The 19,108-nt window shown below is 40.9% G+C and overlaps 1 long non-coding RNA gene across 1 annotated transcript; it reads right to left on the minus strand.

Annotated features, from left to right (window-relative positions):
* Window positions 1-11,335: 11,335 nt before the first annotated feature.
* Window positions 11,336-18,334, minus strand: LOC147019184 (uncharacterized). The gene is made up of 3 exons (XR_015062671.1): window positions 18,172-18,334; window positions 12,174-12,263; window positions 11,336-11,425 (listed from the first exon to the last, which is right to left on the minus strand). It is a non-coding gene; the product is annotated as an uncharacterized LOC147019184 (long non-coding RNA).
* Between the last annotated feature and the right edge of the window lie 774 nt (window positions 18,335-19,108).

Genomic DNA, 19,108 nt, shown 5'->3' on the forward strand with positions numbered 1-19,108 from the left:
TCGAATCTGGCAGGTGTTTCGGTATTTGTTTATCCCAATGGCACCTGCATAGCCCCACGGAGCTGGTTTTTTTTTTTTTTTTTTTTTTTTTTTCCATTTTCATGTCAAGGTCAAGGTCACAAGGTCACAAACTTAGAAAATTGCGAATTTTGACATAAAAATCCATCTTCTCCGAGGGGTTTGTCGAATCTGGCAGAGGTTTCGGTATTTGGTTAGCCCAATGGCACCTGCATAGACCCACAGAGCTCGATTTTTCATTTTCATGCCAAGGACAAGGTCACAAGGTCACAAACTTAGAAAATTGTGAATTTTGACATAAAAACCCATCTTTTCTGAGGGGTTTGTCGAATCTGGCAGGAAGTTCGGTATTTGCTTAGCCCAATGGCACCTGCATAGTCCCACAGAGCTCGATTTTTCATTTTCGTCACAAGGTCACAAACTTAGAAAATTTCGAATTTTGACATAAAAATCATACGACCGCCCAAACTTTGAGAGCAAGGATGACAATATTTTTTATGCATAATCTTGAGGTCATTCCCCACCTAAAGTCTTGAAACCATTTTGCTCTATCTCGAACACCTTGCCCGTGGCGCCCCCTTCAAGTTTGTTTTTACGCTGATTTCATCAAAGTATGGATAATCCGATGAGTGCGAAATGCCATATAGCCTATATGACGTTATATTGTTCCTGGAATGTTCCGGAGGAAGTTTTGCACCAAAGGTCATAATCCTTGACCTTTGACCTTTAAAGTTCACAAAGGTCAAATTTTCAAAGTTGTGGGAATCGAACCGGGTTTTCGACCTTCGACGAACTAACTCCAATACGCCAAAGCACGTATCCTGTTTCCTTATTTTCATGTCCACAACATTGTTTTGTGACCTTTAAATGTTATGCTGAGGTTAAATTTTTAAAGTTGTTGAACGAAACCGGGTTTTCGACATTTTGCAGCTTTTAACCTGTCACTCGTACCACATCATGTTGATCATTTTTATAACTCGGTCAGAAATTATCACATTGTCTCATCCTTGACTTCTGAAACAATCTACATCGTCAAATACCGCCCGTGAGCCATCGTCGTCTTCAGACTTGTGACATTTATATTGTTACGGTTGTGGAAATTCACAGAACATCATTCAGGTTCCCCGAAGATCAGTTATGTCCAAAAGTGTGTGTCCAGATAGATTTCCCCACCGATGTCGAACGGGAATTATTCGTGAGCCGGGCTGTGCATCTTTGAGGTCGTGTTATTCTTTTGCGATCTTTATTTTGGCAAACAAACAATCATCTCCTCACCACCTCTGCCATAACCTCCAACATCTCACGACCTTCGCCATTACGAATGACAAAATCATCTCCTCACCTTCATCTCCACAAACGCCGCCATCTTTTCACCAGCAACGGCAATCCATGGACGAGCGGCATCTCCGCCGACAGACGCGGGGACTCCCTCGTTGGGGCGAGGGCTGTTGATTTCTGCCACGTCCGCTTTCCACGGTCGAATCGGATCAAAAGGACAAAAGGGGCAGATCCAGCGGGGGGGGGGGTTGAAAGGTCATAGGTAAAAGACCAAAACGCACCCCCAGACCCCATAAGAGGGCGCGCTGGAACGCCAAGCCGGCAGTTGAGTTGAGGAGAGGGGCGGCGAGCTCAGCGTAGCTTGGAGTCCGGGAGAAGTTCGAGTCCAGTGCAGGGCTGTTGCTCGTCGAAGCGGACCTTGGAGTCTGGGAGAGGTTCGAGTCCAATGTAGGGCTGTTGGTCGTTGGAGGCAGCCAGCGAGAAGTCGCCAACCAGCGGCATAACGGTCCGAGGTGATCGGGCCCCGGGACGGTCCGAGCGACGCCGAGGAGTGAGCGGGCTCTTAAGAGAGCATCAACTCTAAAAGAGCAAGGCCCGTTCGCTCTTCTGAGGCGTCATCGGCTTGGCCCGATCGACCAGGCCGCATGGCAAGGCCCGGACCAACCGAGTCACCATCACACCAGCTGCCGTGTTGACTGCGACACATCGAGGGTCGTCCAGCGAGTCACCACGAGGGTGGCAGCTAACCTGCGCGGTCTCGCGGAGCTCCTGCGGTCTCCACAGCTCTGCGGAACATTAAAGGCCTACGGGTCCTGTTCTCCCCTTTCCTTTCCTGGGGTTTTCTTTGCATGAAAGTTGTGGTGCCTTGTCCTATAAGTAGAACTGATAAGTGCATGTACATAATAAATAGACAATGGCTGTAGGGTCTTTTTGCTCGCTTCTTGTCCCTTCCCCCCATTCATTGCCTTGACTGCATGCGTGCATGTGTTCTAAATAAATGTCCCCTTTTGTTGAATATTCACCTGCTCGTTGCGTCCCTTCCTCCATTGAGCTGCTGTAATTGTGTTTGGAATAATAGCTGGCTTTTAATAGCCGATAATATAATCGGATCCAACGGGGCTTGGCGATAATACACCGCTCGGCAATCGCAAACTGAGCGAGCTGTCGAAGTGGCTCGTTTCTGAGCAAGTTCCGTTGAGGTGCAACCTCTCGGTAGTCTGCCCGCGCGAATAATTAGGTAAATCGACCATTCGGCGATCGGATCCTGCAGCGCGCGGGCAGAGCATTGACAAGGTTGTGGTGTGCTTAAAAACACACCCGTAGCTGGATTTTGCGTTGATCCGGAAAGCTACGACTGGATTGCCCGTCCGGTGGGCGCGCGGCCGCAATTGGCGAAAAGCGGTCGTCCTCACGCCGAACGGGTGGAAACCACAACAATATTCATCTCTCTATAATTGCAGCAATCTCTGTGTGTCTGTGTGTGTGTGTGTCTTTGACCGCTGTTTCTCGACAACCACTTGTCCGATCCAATTGAAACTTGCCAGCTATATTGCTGGGGACCTGAGTATGTGCCTTTTCAAGATTTTATATTAATTGGACAAGTGTTTCCCAAGTTATGCCCTTTATTTACCAAACCAATGACAGAACACTTTGCTGCGTAGGCGTGGCCGATGCGCCATTTCGTTACCAATGACAGGACGCGTTGCTGCGGAGACGTGGCCATTGGGGAAGAGATTCTCAGCCGTATTCCCCATTACGGGTTACAACGTACGGACTTCCGGATAGTGATGACTTACTGTATTCTAATAATTTATCTTTCTTATGCGCATTTATAGATAAACATGATGCCCTATTGCAGTCGTCGTTTACGAGAGCGAAAGAACGGCCTGTGTGGTTGTTTGAAAGTTTTTTTTTTTTTTTGCACATACGGCCACACACGTATGGGCACGCACGTATGGCCACGCATGTATGGGCATGTGAGAGCGAAGGACTGGCCTGTGTGGTTGTTGTTTCTGGCAAGTGGTTTGAAAGTTTTATTTTTTTTGGTTTGTACGTGCGGGCATGTACGGGCACGCACGAGCAAAGGAACGGCCTGTGTGGTTGTTGTTTTTGGCATGCGGTTTGAAAGTTTTTTTTATGCACGTATGGCCATGCACGTACGGCTAGGTACGTGCGGGCACGTACTCGTGATTACAAATATCGCAGTGTGTTCTTTCATCATATTTATAAAGCAAAACTTTGCTGAAACGAAAGTTTTCTTGATGAAAATTCCATTTAATATATCGGTGAATCTGTGCTTAAAACCATTTTATCCAACAACTTTTTTTACTTAATAAATACAATGTATCAAGACACAAAAGACAAGTTTTAACCAACCTCTGCATTTCTAAAAGATACTGAGAAATATGTTGAGGATGTAAAATTGAATTATGATAAATATAACAACTATTGGATAAAAACAATTATGGTGAATGATTATATGAGTTCTTCAATTTCCTTCAGTGGAAGGGCTTTTAGTTTACCTGGAAGAACATCAATTAAAGGAGATCGAACAAAAGTTTCTCCTCTCCTTCTGGCAATATATTCAAAACTAGAAAAATCAATGAAACAAGAAAAAGTATCAAAAAAGAAAAACCTTATGGATGAAGCTTTTGAAAGAAAAGATAACACCATCTGTAATATGCAAGGAGAAATTTGTATTTTTTTCAACAACCTCAAAGATATAAATCTTGATGACATAAAGGATGTTAATATATCAGGTGAAATGATATTTCGTTCAGTCGGAGTTAAGGAGCATTTTAAAATTACCATTTAATATAAAAAATGTAGTAGTTGAATCTGTCAATGAAAAAAAGTATGCAGATATAGATGGTAATGTTTTTTTTTTTTTTTCTACGAATTAAATACGAGTCATGATTCAACTGAAGATTTTGAAGATTATGAGAGTGATGATCGTATCTCTGTTGGAACAGAAGACAGTTTTGACACTGAGAGTTTGTGTTCAAATGATAGTTATGAAAGTAGTTTTATAGATGATTGTGAAAGCACCAATCAAAGTACCGAAGATGAATTTTGTTTGAAGTAAAGTTTTACTTTATAATTATGAATCGTGTACTAGATCTTGAGCCTCTTGAATGCCCTGATTCTCCAATGACAAATTTGAGAATTGTCCTGCATGTGAAAGAGTGGGATTAAACACAGAGTCAGAAGCTCATAAACAATGCATTTTCTGTGATTGTCTTCGAATTAATGAAAATAAAAAATATCAAAAAGAACATCACTGTTTCAAAATTACATCAAAAATGAATTACTTTGCAAGATTAACAAGAGAAATGAATGTTACGTACGAGGGTGATAATACACTTTTTCTTCCAAGAGAAGAGACCGAACAAATGACGGTTATGTTTCATGGGTTGATGATTTACATTATTAACGATTGTCATTTTCAGGGAAATATCAACATAAGATATTGTATAAATAAAATCATGGATTATCTTGAAATTAAACCTGAACTTTCCAACGCATTGAAAGAGAGAGTGAAGAAGTTCATACATATTGTTTGCTTTTGGAAGAAATAGAATTACAGATTAATACAGATCATGGTGTTTTGATTCGTCTCACATTTTTTGATAAATAAATGAGTTGTAAAGTGTGGGTGTCTTAATCAAATCAATCTTCATAAACTATCAAATTGTGTTCAAAATCAAAGGCCTTGCATGATTAATGTTCATACAATTCAGAGAAAAGGAGCAGTACGAATTGATGTTTTGCTCACAAGAGAACAGGTGAAAATCTTGAATGATACAGGCTCAATTAAAATTAAAATGTCAAAACCAATGTTGAAATATTCAACAAGAGAGATGAGTGGAGGATTTCTCCCATTTCTAATTCCTTTATTTGCTGGTTTAAGTGTGGCTGGAGCATTGGCGGGTGGTATTTCAGCAGCGGTGAAAATTGCCAACGAAAGGAAGGCTCAACTCCGGGCTCAAAAACAGTTGGAAAGAGAGAACAAAGAATTAGAGAAACATATTGGTGGAAGTGGTGTAATTGTAGATTTTGCTGAAAAACTTGAAAGCCTACCTGATAAAGCGAGATTGTTGGTTGGAGATATGCCTTCTTCGATTGCACAAGCAGGTGTAAAATTAATTTAAAGGGGTAATGGATTATATCTTTCTAATTAATAAATGAGCATTGATAAGAGGTTTAAAGAATTTGGAAAGAATAAAACATCAAATTTAGAACTTGTCAAATATTGTAAGAAATTAAATATTGATAATGTGCTTATATGTATGATTGATGAGTAAACAAACTTGTCTAAAAATACAAAGAATATTATTATGAACTTAGAAAATAATAATGAGAACTGTTCTCATTGGGTTTGTATTTTTAATCGTCAAGACGAATATTATTTTGATAGTTGTGGTCTTCCACCGCCTGTTGAAGTAATATAATTCTGACAGAATGGTGTTTATCAAACATTTCAAGTCCAATAATTAAATTCCAAGTGTTGTGGTCAATTATGTCGATATGTGTTATTTTAACTCAACAAAAATAATTTTTTAATGATATTTTTCATCTAATCGAAATGACATGTTGGAAAAGATGGTTGTATCTTTGGTGTATCCCAAGAACTGGATATTGATTTATCAAATTATTACACAAAGGCACAGGCTGAACGACAGAAATATCGTTAAGCAAAAAATATTAATGTGAAAAATGCTTATAAATTAATAAATTATCCAAGCACGACTGACGCGAATGACTTGGTGAGATTAAGTGATTTATCAAAATATATTTCCTTAAATAAAACAGCACGTTTTGTGACACAAGTAGAATTTACAACCATAACACCTGGTTCAACAAACCATACACCTTTTCTTATTAAATTCAATTATCTGCTTCGAATTGAATTTTTATAAAGAAGGTAGTAGAGTTAATATGAGAATGGCGAAATCGAGGAAAATATGTGTGATTTAGGATATAATTGGTCTTTTTCATAAAACTGAGAAGACCTACACAATTTTAATCAGTCTCATAAAGAAGAATATTACCCTCTTGGTAAGAATCAGGAGATATGTGGAAGCACAATTAGCAAACAACAAATACACGATTTGGGGAATAGGAAATTATATGATGGTGAAGCAATAGTTTTTATGACAAAGAAGGAAGAAAATTGGATAATTATACAAAGCCGAGGAATGCAAACTGATTTAACAACAGGAAGATGGGGTGGTATTACGTGTCATCATATTAATCTATCATATATTTCTGAGACATAAATGACAGCAAGAAGGCTTCAAGAAAATTATAATTTTTGCATTCAAGGATACCTACAAGAAAAGGGTGTTCGATTTTACATTCCTTATGAATTGGAACATGGACACGGGCATTTTTCAATTGAGAACTGGCCTTATACTGATATAAAAAACCACAAATAGAGATTTGATTAAAATAATAATTAAAAATCAACTTCTAAAGGTGATGAAATATAAAACTTTTTGAGAAATCATCAACAAATCTTATTGGTTTCCTATTATAAGACAAATAATTATGGATACCAGAGTATCACTGAATTCAGATGAATATATATATATATATATATATATATATATATATATATATATATATATATATATATATATATATATATACAGTAAGTCCTCGCTAACCGGAAGTTCGCATATCGTAGTTTCGATTTTTCGTAATTTAGTTTTAATGACCAATTTTTCAATTATCGCAAACATTTTATGCCTATCGTAATGTCATTGCAAGGAAAAATGCAAAAAAAAAGTTTCAAACTGCCTGCAAAAAACAACAATCTCACAGGATGCGCATAAACATACTTTCACTTTACTGCGCATGTACTGTATGCTGTACTGTACGTATTCTCTTCACGCTCACCTGCATACCTTCCAGTATGAATCCCATGCGACCCGCAAGTCTTTAGCCGAGCACACCTCGTTTCAAGCGACAACGAAAGGCTGTCACATTGAAGGTGAAATTGGATATAATTAAAAGACATGAACGAGGTGAAGGGACAACGGAAATCGGCCGTGCGCAGCAATCGCTGCATCGACTGTACATTCGATCGTTCAAAGTTCGGCAAAGATAAAGAAAATATCACAGATTGCGACCAGTTCGAGTGCAACGACACTAACGAGAATGAGAGATGATGCCATGCACAACATGAAGCGTTTATTATGTGTGTGGATAGAAGATCAAACTAAACGTCGCATGCCTTTATCTCTCGCTGTGATACAAGAAAAAGCGCGTAGTTTGTTAGGGCATTGACCCACGATTATGTGATCAATTACTTCTCCAATCATGTTGAGAAGTATCTCCAAGGAGAACAACATTGACAACAAATCTTTGCTGCTTGTAGACAATGCTCCTGCCCATCCTCAGCAAATGGAAGACTGGTGTGAAAACGTGCAGGTAGTATTTTTACCACCAAATACTACCTCACTTTTACAGCCTATGGATCAGGGAGTTATTGCTGCTTTTAAAGCCTATTATGTTAAGCATACCATGCTGCAGCTTATCAAAAAAACTGATAAGGACAAGCTATCAATCAAGGAGTTTTGGCGAACATACAACATAAAAATGGCTTTGGAAAACATTAAGGATTCATGGGCGGAGGTGAGTGCCTCCACAATGAACGCTGTGTGGAAGAAAGTGTGGCCTGAGTGTGTCCACAATTTCACGGGGTTTGCTGATGTTCCATTGATTACAAGTCAAATTGTAGACCTGGCGCAGGAGGCTGGTTTTGAAGAGGTTGACGAAGAGGACGTGGATGACTTACAAATGCTGTTTGATTTATTTATCCATTGATAACGAAGTCAACTGGAGTCTCATGCAGAACCCTTAAGCAATGAAGATCTTATGGAGTTGGAACAGCAGTGGGCTCTTGAGGAAGAAGAAGATGCTGTGACACCTTCATCCAAGCATCTCACCATGAAAAACCTCAGCCAAATCCTCAGCTCGTTTGAAAATGCCATAGAATTTATCGAGCAAGATCCAAATCTTAAAAGGAGCACTGATTTTAGCCTTGTTGTTAATGATGCCCTTTGTTGCTACAAGGAACTTTATGCAGCAAAGAAAAAGAAAGCCATCCAGCCCACTCTCCATGCATTTTTCAAGCCAAAAGATGCAGCACCAACTCCGTCCACCATCCAGGATGCTCCTTCAACCAGCTGCCAAGAGACCGTTCCCACTGGTGAAGAAAGTGACAGCACAGTGTCAAGTGAAGAGGGGGACGATTCTGCCACTCCACAAGTGTGACTTGTCCACCGCAATCAACTCCGTTCCTCCAGCCTCGGGGTAAGTCGCCACGACTCGAGGAGTGTGTTTTGTTTATTTGTGTTTATGTCCAAAAAATTTCGAGCCAAAAACACATCCCCCCTTTAACACATTGGTTTCTATGGGAAAATATGTTTTGTTTAACACAGTTTCGCTTATCATAAGGTTTTCCAGGAACGCAGCCCTTGCGAAAAGCGAGGACTTACTGTATATCAATCGCCTGTACGTCACAGTTTTATTCCGATCTTCACAAGACTTTACCACCTGGTTGAGTTGGTCATATGGAAAAAGCCAATTAATTTTGAGGTCAAAAGATCAAGATAAGTCAACAATTTTGTCAGATTTCTAAAATCATCAATCATCTGCTGACTTGAAATTTGTAGAGGATTTGCATATCAGGTCACTGAATTCACACACCATGTATTTTTATGGTCAAATTTGTTTTAGGGATTTTGCAAGTGTCGTGATCTGTGTGACATCTTTCTTGTTCGTTGGGAAATTGAAGCTTCGCATGTTTTTTGGTTGGTCTGCTCTGTGATTCTGTGTTTGTTACTTGTGAAAATCAAAGATTTTTCAAATTTATTGATTGGTTGGTCACGTGTGTTATTCTGTGTTTGTTTGATCGTATGTCCATCGCCAAATGCCACATTTTGAAACCGATATTCAGGAAATGATTGTTTGTCTGAAGCAAGACGACGATTGATTTTGAGGTCCCCAAGGTGAACAACTTTGTCAAATTTTTAAAATCAATTTTCATCCGATTGACTTGAAATCTGAGGAGGTTTTGCATATCATGTCACTGAATTCAGCCACCCATTGTTTTTCAGGTCGAAAGGTCATATCATAGGCCAAGTATTTAAAATCCTCAATTTTCATCCAATTAACTTGAAATTTGAACAGGATTTGCATACCAGGAGACTGAATTCAACCACCTATTGTTTTTGAGGTCTAAAGGTCACATCATAGGCCAAGAATTTAAAATCCTCAATTTTCATCCCATTAAATTGAGATTTCAACAGGGTTTGCATACTAGGTGACTGAATTCAACCATCCATTGTTTTTGAGGTCTAAAGGTCACATCATTGGCCAAGTATTTAAAATCTTCAATTTTCATCCCATTAAATTGAGATTTGAACAGGATTTGCATACCAGGTGACTGAACTCAACCACCCATTGTTTTTCAGGTTGAAATGTCACATCATAGGCCAAGTATTTAAATTCCTCAATTTTCATCCCATTAACTTGAGATTTGAACAGGATTTGCATCCCAGGTGACTGAATTCAACCATCCATTGTTTATGAGGTCTAAAGGTCACATCATAGGCCAAGTATTTAAAATCTTCAATTTTCATCCCATTAACTTGAGATTTGAACAGGATTTGCATACTAGGTGACTGAATTCAACCACCCATTGTTTTTGAGGTCTAAAGGTCACATCATAGGCCAAGTATTTAAAATCCTCAATTTTCATCCCATTAACTTGAGATTTGAAAAGGATTTGCATACCAGGTGACTGAATTCAACCACCCATTGTTTTTGAGGTCTAAAGGTCACATCATAGGCCAAGTATTTAAAATCTTCAATTTTCATCCCATTAAATTGAGATTGAACAGGATTTGCATACCAGGTGACTGAATTCAACCATCCATTGTTTTTGAGGTATAAAGGTCACATCATAGGCCAAGTATTTAAAATCTTCAATTTTCATCCCATTAAATTGAGATTTGAACAGGATTTGCATACTTGGTGACTGAATTCAACCACCCATTGTTTTTGACGTCTAAAGGTCACATCATAGGCCAAGTAGTTAAAATTGTCAATTTTCATCCCATTAACTTGAGATTTGAACAGGATTTGCATACCAGGTGACTGAATTCAACCATCCATTGTTTTTGAGGTATAAAGGTCACATCATAGGCCAAGTATTTAAAATTGTCAATTTTCATCCAATTGACTTCATATTTGAAGATCATTTGCATCTTTCGTCAGTTCATTCAACCACCAATTATTTTAAGTTCAACATTGGCCAAAGGTCTAAAATCATCAATTTTCATCTGAGCGACTTCAAATTTATAGAGGAATTGCATATTTCACCAGTTAATTCAATGACCAATAATTTTTCAGGGCAATTTTTTTGGGGGGATTTTGCAAGTGTCGTGTTTTGCACGACGTCTTTGTTTGTCTGTCCTTGAGCAGGATATCCCAAAAAGTTATGAAGGGGCTTCGATGAAACTTGGTGGATAGGTTGGGCATTTGACAAGGACTAATTGATTTCATTTTGTTGAGGATCCTGATTAGAATCCCGAGACTATAATTTTAAAAGTGATTCCTCAGCATTGAGAGGAAGGGCCAAAAATGAGACGCAGCATAATATCTCAAAAAGATACGTACGGATTCGGACAAAGCTTAGTTACCGGTTGCTTGTGTGACAGACAGATTAATATGATTTTGGTGACGATCAAAATCCGGATCCAGATATGAGGATTTTAAATTTTTTTAAGTGATCCCTCACCATTGAGAGATAGGGCCAAAAACAATATATACCATGACATGGTATTTCCAAACGTTGTGGACGGCTTACGACAAAACTCGGTGGATGAGTTGGGTAGATGGCAAGAACAAGTAGATTAGATTTTGGTTCACGTCCGGATGCAGATCCATCCTATCTGTGGGATTATAAAATGTAAACTGTTCAGCCTGGTGGCGGAATGTGCTCAACCAAGAACCGTTCTAGTTTTACCTGTGGCTGTGGAGGTTGGATGTACGAGCTGAATTGGTGCACTTGGTCCCAACTGAGTCGTTGTATCAGGTACACACACTGTAGTTTCTTCTGGAGTTTCAACAGCATAAAGAAATCATGAGAGGTTGCAAAGGAATTTTTCAAAGACAAATGAATTCCAAATTTTGGTCTCAAGGAAGCCATTTGGGCCACCATGTCTGTGCTGAATACGCAGCAGAGACCTCCCAACTACGACGGGCAGTGTGGACTAAACAACCAACTCCATGCAGAGATTTCTCCCACAGAAACATCACACAATAGTATATACTTTTCAAAAGATAGTGTTGGCATATTAACATCCATCATCAAAATGCAAACAAAATGGGTGAAGGGTGGCACACCCTGAGATGTAGTGTCATGTTCGTTACCTCTACGAAAGAAGGTGAATGGAAGTTATGTTTTCACCCCTGAATGTCTGTCTGTCTGTCTGTCTGTCTGTGAGCAGGATATCTCATCAAGCGATGCACAGATTTTGAGGAAACTTGGTGAGAGGTTGGTTATGTGACAAGGACTAAGTGTGTTCACGATCTCTATCCAGATCCCGACACTTGAATTTTAAAAGTGATTTTCACCATTCAAAGAAAAGGCCAAAAATGATGCACAGAATAGCACGATATTGCAAAAAGTTATGGACGGATTCGGACGAAACTTAATGGATGAGTCGGGTAGGTGACAAGAACAGGCCAAGTAGATCTTGATTGAAGCCTGGATGCAGATAAGACCTATCAGTGGTCTTCAAAACGTGAACTGTTCAGTGTGGCGGAGGACTGCGCTCTCCCGAGTGGCATTCTAGTTTTACCTGTGGCTGTAGAGGTTGTATGTACGAGGTGAGTTGCTGCACTCGGTCCCAGCTGAGTCGTTGTATCAGGAACAGAGATTGTAGTTTCTTCTGCAGTTTCAACAGCATAAATAAATCATTAGAATTTGTGAAATAATTTTTTGAAATCCAAATCAATTCCAATTTTGGTCTCAAGGAAGCCATTGGGGGCACCATGTCTGTGCTGTGTATGCACCAGAGACCTCCCAACTACGACAGGCAGTGCCAATTAAAAAGCAACTCCGTGCAGAGATTTCTCCCAGAGAACCATCACACCATTGCCTCTACTTTTCAAATGATAGTCTTTGCACTTAAACATCCATCATCAAAATGCACACAAAACGGGTGAAGGGTGGCATGCTCTGAGATGCAGCATACTTTGATTGCACTGCTGACACAAAATGGCAGTTTTCTGTTAAGTCAGAACCTGTTGGCATTAAAAGTCAGGCTGAGAGCTGAATGATGAGCATGCTACACACTAATCTATCACAAATGTTTTAAATTAATTTCTGGGTTTCACCAATGTTATAACCATTTTGGGATTATTTTTTCAAAAGTAAGAACTCTGAGATTGAGAAGCCAATGTATTGGCATAATTTTGCCTTTTGTTTCATAATACAGTACGTGAATAGGCTTCAACATTGGGGGTATTTTCCAGAATTGGGGTTCTGGTGCAGGGCTTCCCAGCAGGGGATGTTTGAGATTTGGACGATTGCGATTTACTGAAGATTGGACTCAGAATCCGAATGTGTCGGATGTACTTTCTTCCACACTAAATTAGTGACATCAATGTGATCTGACCATGCAGTACAAGCAGATGGACAAGGAGTTGCAAGCGCGCAGTCAGCCATCCCCTTCCAAGATGCTCAACGAGCTTCATTGGTGGAAGCGGTTTCGATAAAGCCACCACCATTCTGGCCAGAAGTTTAACAATCGGTTACAACATTGGAACATCAGACTATTGTCCAGGAATTGGGCTTCATCGCTGCTCATGGTACCCAAAAATACACCTGGGGATTGACGTCCTTTGTAGGGATTAACACAGCGACTGTTCCAGACTGTTACCCCATTCCACACATTCAGGATTTTACTGCTACACTCCATGGTGCTGCACTCTTCTTCGAGGTCGGCCTTGCTCGTGCGTGTCATCAGAATCACATGGATCTAGATGACACACCGAAGAAGCCGGTCAACATGCCTCTCAGCCTGTTTGAGCTTCTTCAGATGCCGTTCGGTCTGTGCAATGCCGCAAAAACCTTTCAACGTTTTTATCGATCAAGTGCTCGAGAAATTACACTTGTGCTTTGTTTATATACAGTGCCGATGGAAAGTCCACACCTCCTTTCAAAATTTTCACCTTTTTCTTGCCTTGTAGCCTGGAATTAAATTGTGTTAAATCAGACTTTTTCCACCGTTATTTACACATGGTAACCTTCAACTTCCAAGTGAAAAACAAATTCTACAAATTTCAGAAAATTAATTAAAAATATAAAAGTAGAATATCTTGGTTGGATAAGTGTCCACCCCTCCTGAGTTAATACTTGGTGGAAGCACCTTTGACAGCAATTACAGCTGCGAGTCTGTCGGGATAGGTCTCTAACAACTTTGCACACCTTGATTGGGCAATATTTGCCAATTCTTCTGCGGAAAACTGTTCAAGCTCAGTCAAGACGCGTGGGGAACATTGATGGACAGCAATCTTCATGTCATGCCACAGATTTTCGATTGGATTTATGTCGGGACTCTCATTGGGCGACTCAAGGACGTTTATCTTCTTGTTATTTAGCCACTCCAGTGTAGCTTTGGCTATGTGCTTTGGGTTGTTGTTATGCCGAAAGCCTGAAAGGTGAACTTCCGTCCCAATTTCAGCTTTCTTGCAGGGGGCAGTAGGTATTCCTCTGGGATTTTAATGTATTTTTCTCCATCCATTTCCCCTTCTATCCTGACAAGTGCCCCAGTCCCTGCTGATGAGAAACATCCCCATAACATGATGCTGCCACCACCAAGCTTCACAGTAGGGATGAAATTCTTTGAGTGATGTGCTGTATTTGGTTTGTGCCAAACGTAACGTTTTGCATTTAGGCCAAAAAGTTCCATCGTGGTTTCGTCAGATCACAAAACTTTTTGCCACATGGCTTCAGAACCACTGGAGTGGTTTTGTGCAGACATCAAATGGGACTGAAGGTGAGCTTTTTTGAGTAATGGCTTCCTTTTTGCCACCCTACCATTCTGAAGGTGATTGGTTGCACCTGAACTAATTTTTTGCAAATGTTATTGTAAGGGGGGCGCACACTTATCCGACCAATATATTTACCTCTGCCACCCAATGGGTGAAGGAGGTCATGTTTTCACCCTTCTCTGTCTGTCTGCCTGTGTGCAGGATATCTCAAAAAGTGGACGGATCCGGATGAAACTTGGTGGGCACGTTGGGTGTGTGACAAGGATTAACTCTTTCGATTTTGGTGAAGGTCCGGATCCGACTACTCAAATTATTTTAGTGATTCTTCACCATCGAGAGATAGGGCCAAAAATGATATATAGCAAGATATCTCAAAAAAGTTGAGGACGGATTCGAATGAAACTTTGTGGACACATTGGGTGTGTGACCACGACAAATTAATTGGTGAAGAACCAAATCCCGATCTGGATACGAGAATTATGATTTTTAAAAAGTGATTCTTCACCATTGAGAGATGGAGCCAAAACTGATATATCGTGATATTTCAAAAATGTATTAAACCCGGAATGTTCTCGTGGATCAGGCATTACGTGGCGGAGGTATGCACTGTACCGAGTGCCCTTCTGATCTCGTTTTGTGTTTTTAATTAATTTTCAGAAACTTGTGGAATTTGTTTTTCATTTGGAAATTTGGGTTGAGATGTGTACACAGAGCAGAAAAAGTCTGATTTAATGTAATTTAATTCCAGGCGATAAGGCAACAAATGGTGAAAAATTTGAAAGGGGATGTAGACTTTCTATAGGCACTGAAGATGGCAATCTAATCGCAAGCACAATTGCAGAATACCATCAGGAACATGTACATCTCCCTTCATGCATTTGCAGGACTTTGGCATCAATCCCACAAAGTGCATATTTGGCATTCGGGAGTTGAATTTCCTCAGCCAATGTGTAAACGGCTGGAGCACCCATCCGCTTGAGGAGAAAGTGCAGATTATTTGGGATTGCCTGTTACTGTCATCTCAACACACACCGGGAGAGTTTTTGGGCCTTGGCAACTTTTACCACCATCGATTTATTCCAAACGCAGCCACAATACTGCAGCTGCTGAAGGAGTTACTCGCAACTGATAAGCACTCTGAAGTGTTCCGATTGTCGGAGTCAACCTTGTCAGCCTTCCACACCATTCTTAGACGCAATGGCCAATGTCTCACTCCTCATTCATCTGGAGCCAGAGGCGCCAACAAACCTGATGGTAGACATGTCTGAGGTCATGTTGTGTGTGGCATCACCAGTTTGTTGATGCCGTCCGGCATCCACGAGTCTTGTCTAATTGCTGAAACCAAGAGAGTGCAAGTAGAGCAGCTTTGATCTGGAATTACTCGCTTTGCCATCAAGTACTTCTGCCATTACTTCGAGGCCAGACGATTCTCTGTCCTGACTGACCACAAAGATTTAACTTTTGCTCTTTCCATACATTCGGACTCTCACTCTCCTCACACACTTCGCTGACTCAGTTACATCTCGCAATTCACCACCAACATCTGGCACATCAAAAGCATCGTGAACTTGGTGGCCGACGGTCTCTCATGCATTGAGGTATTGCCATCGTCTTCCACCAACATAATGACCATAAATGTTAATGCCCTTTCAGCAGCGCAATGGGAGGATGTGGAGCTCCACCGTCTGCAGTCTGCAACCGGTTCACTTACATTATGTGAAGTACTGCTCCCAGGGACAAACACTGCCCTCATGTGTTAAACATCGATGAGACGGGCATGCCCATTCGTTCCTGCTGCATTCCATAATGCAGTCTTCAACACTTTCCACTCACTTGCACACCCGGGTATTCGAGCAAAGCAGCAAATCATCACCGCGTGCTACGTATGGCCACGCATCAACGCTGACTGGCGAGGTTGGGTCAGGCCATGTCTTCAACGCCAACACTGCAAGATCCAATGTCATACTGTCAAACCACGAGGGAGCTTTTCAACACAAGATAGGAATTTTGACAGGGTCCATGTGGCTCTTGTACGGACATACAACCATGAAATCGACACCACTATTTCCTGACCTGTGATGACCACTTTACCCATTGGCCAGAAGCTACACCGATAGCTGATATCAGCACAGCTAACATTGCTCAGGCCTTTGTCCACATCTGGATCTCACGTTATGGTGTTCCATCAACCATCACTACAGATCATGGAAGCCAGTTCGGATAGGTTTTATTTCACGAGCTAACTCAATTGCTGGGTATGGACAGTGTGTGATCCAATGCTTACCATCCAGCAACAAATAGTATGGTGGAACGTTTCCACCATCAACTCAAGTCTTCCCTGAAAGCACAGGACAGCTCCACACACTGGAAGGATGCCATACCTATGGTCCTGCTTTAAATTGGTACATGAGCTGCTCCAAAATATGACCTTGGATGCTCCACTGCAGAGCTCATGCAAGGTGTATCGCTTCATCTCCCAGGATAATTATGACACCTTCTCTGATACCACCGACTTTGCCAACCAACTTAATTCAGCAATGAAGGGCCTCCATGCAACACCAACATGAATGCTATTGTCACACCCAGTTTTTTTCCCCCAAATTATTTTCTACATGCACCCATGTAGTAGCAGTGTAATGTTGTTAAAAAAAAAACCCTTGCAGTAACCTGACAGACCATACAAAGTTATACAATGCTCCGATGAGACCTTCACGCTCGATATTAATGGTGGTTGTGATATGGTCTCCATAAATCGCTTGAAACCAACTTTTCTTGACGCAGCACGAGAGCCGACCCTCCCACTGATAAAGTCTGCAAAACGGGTTTGCATGACGATCGTCAGTTTGCAAACTGACGATCTTGCAAGGGTTTGCAGGAGATTGCAGGAGTGCATGAACTTTCACAGGTTTGTATGAGCTTGCACAAGTCTGCGTAAGGTGAGCTAGGAGCCGTACCTACGCTCGATTCTGCACTCTATTTGCTTTATATCTACATTTTTCCGGATGATTGATGGCGCACCGTGTTTTGTGTTTAGTCGGAGGTAGGAACACGTAAGTGGGCTCTGTAAGTGTTAAGAATAATTACTTTTTTATTGAGCCTTTTACTTGTGATATTTGCTTGTAATTCCTCTCTTTGCCTTGTCAATCCATGCCCAATGATTTCTGATTGTAAATGTGCACTGAACGGATGTTGCTTTGTTGTGTTTTACAAATAAACGCAAGTGTTGTTGAAATGTTAAACGTTTACAACCTGCTTTCTTTCCTTCTTTCCTTCATTGGTCCGACTTGTGTAAAAGAGGAGTTAGATGGGAAGTTCAGTCCCACTGATTCACTCTGCGATTAGCCAATGGTCACCCACAGTTCGCTTGGCCGTGCATCATAAGTAGATGAGTGGCAGTTAGTATTGGCAAGCGAAGAGTAAGGTAACGTGTAGGCAAGAAGTGAGAACCCTGCTAAGTTTTGGTAAATTTAACCAGCAGCCACGGTTGCCTCGCAACCTGTCGGACCACAAAGTTATCCGTGGCTGGCGGCCTCAAGACCGGAAGTCAGGGGAAGGTCCGAGGAGCTCTCTCCTGGAAACCACGGACGTTGGATCTGCAACAATATGCAGCAAAATATCTAAAAAAAAGTTACAGACAGATTCAGATGAAACTTAATGGATGAGCTTGGAAGGTGACAAGAACAAGCCAATTCGATTTTGGGTCAGGTCCGGATGCAGATGTGGCCCAACAGTAGGCTAGAAAATGTAATCTGTTCAGCCTGGCAGAGATATGCGCTCTACCGAGTGCCATTCTAATTTTACCTGTCGCTGTAGAGGTTGGAGGTACAAGATGAGTTGTTGCACTTGAACCCATCTGAGTTGTTGTATCAGGTACAAGATGAGTTGTTGCACTTGAACTCAGCTGAGTTGTTGTGTCAGGTACAGAGATTGTAGTTTCTTCTGGTGTTTCAACAGCATAAAGAAGTCATTAGAATTTGTGAAATAATTTTTAGAAATACAAATAAATTCCAATTTTGGTGCTGGAGGAAGTGACAGGCAGTTCTAATTAAACAATCAACTGTGTGCAGAGATTTTTCCCTGAGAAACATCACACAATGGCCTACTTTTCAAAAGATAGTGCTGGCATATTAGCATCCATCATCAAAACACAAACAAAACGGGTGAAGGGTGGCATGCTCTGAGATGCAGTGGCATGCTCGTTACCTCTGCCACTGAAGGTGGATGGAGGTTACGTATTCACCCCTGTCTGTGTGTTCGTCTGTCTGTGAGCAGGATGTCTCAAAAAGTTATGGACAGATTTGGACAAAACTTGGTGGAAAGGATGAGTGCGTGGCATGAACAAACTGTTTGGATTTTGTTGAGGATGCCGATCTGGATCCTGACACGAGAATTTTCACGTGATTCTTCACTACTGAGATTTGTGGCCACAAATGATACGCAGCATGATATCTCAAAAAGCTATCGACAGATTCGGACGAAACTTGTTCGACATGTTGGGTGTGTGAAATCGACGTAATGATGAGATTTTGGTGAAGATTCGGATCCGGATTTGGATACGAGTTTATTTTAAATTTTAAAGTGATTTCTTACCAGAGATATATAGGGCCAAAAAAAACAATATATCGCATGATACAGTGTTTTCAAACATTGTGAATGACTTATGATGAAACTTGGTGTTTGAGTTGGGTAGGTGGTAAGAACAAGCACATTCGATTTTGGTTTTTGTCTGGATGCAGCT

The sequence above is a fragment of the Eptatretus burgeri genome, chromosome 10, assembly GCF_056783735.1.
Source record: "Eptatretus burgeri isolate ZD-2024b chromosome 10, Ebu_testis_v1, whole genome shotgun sequence".
Classification (NCBI taxonomy): Eukaryota; Metazoa; Chordata; class Myxini; order Myxiniformes; family Myxinidae; genus Eptatretus; species Eptatretus burgeri.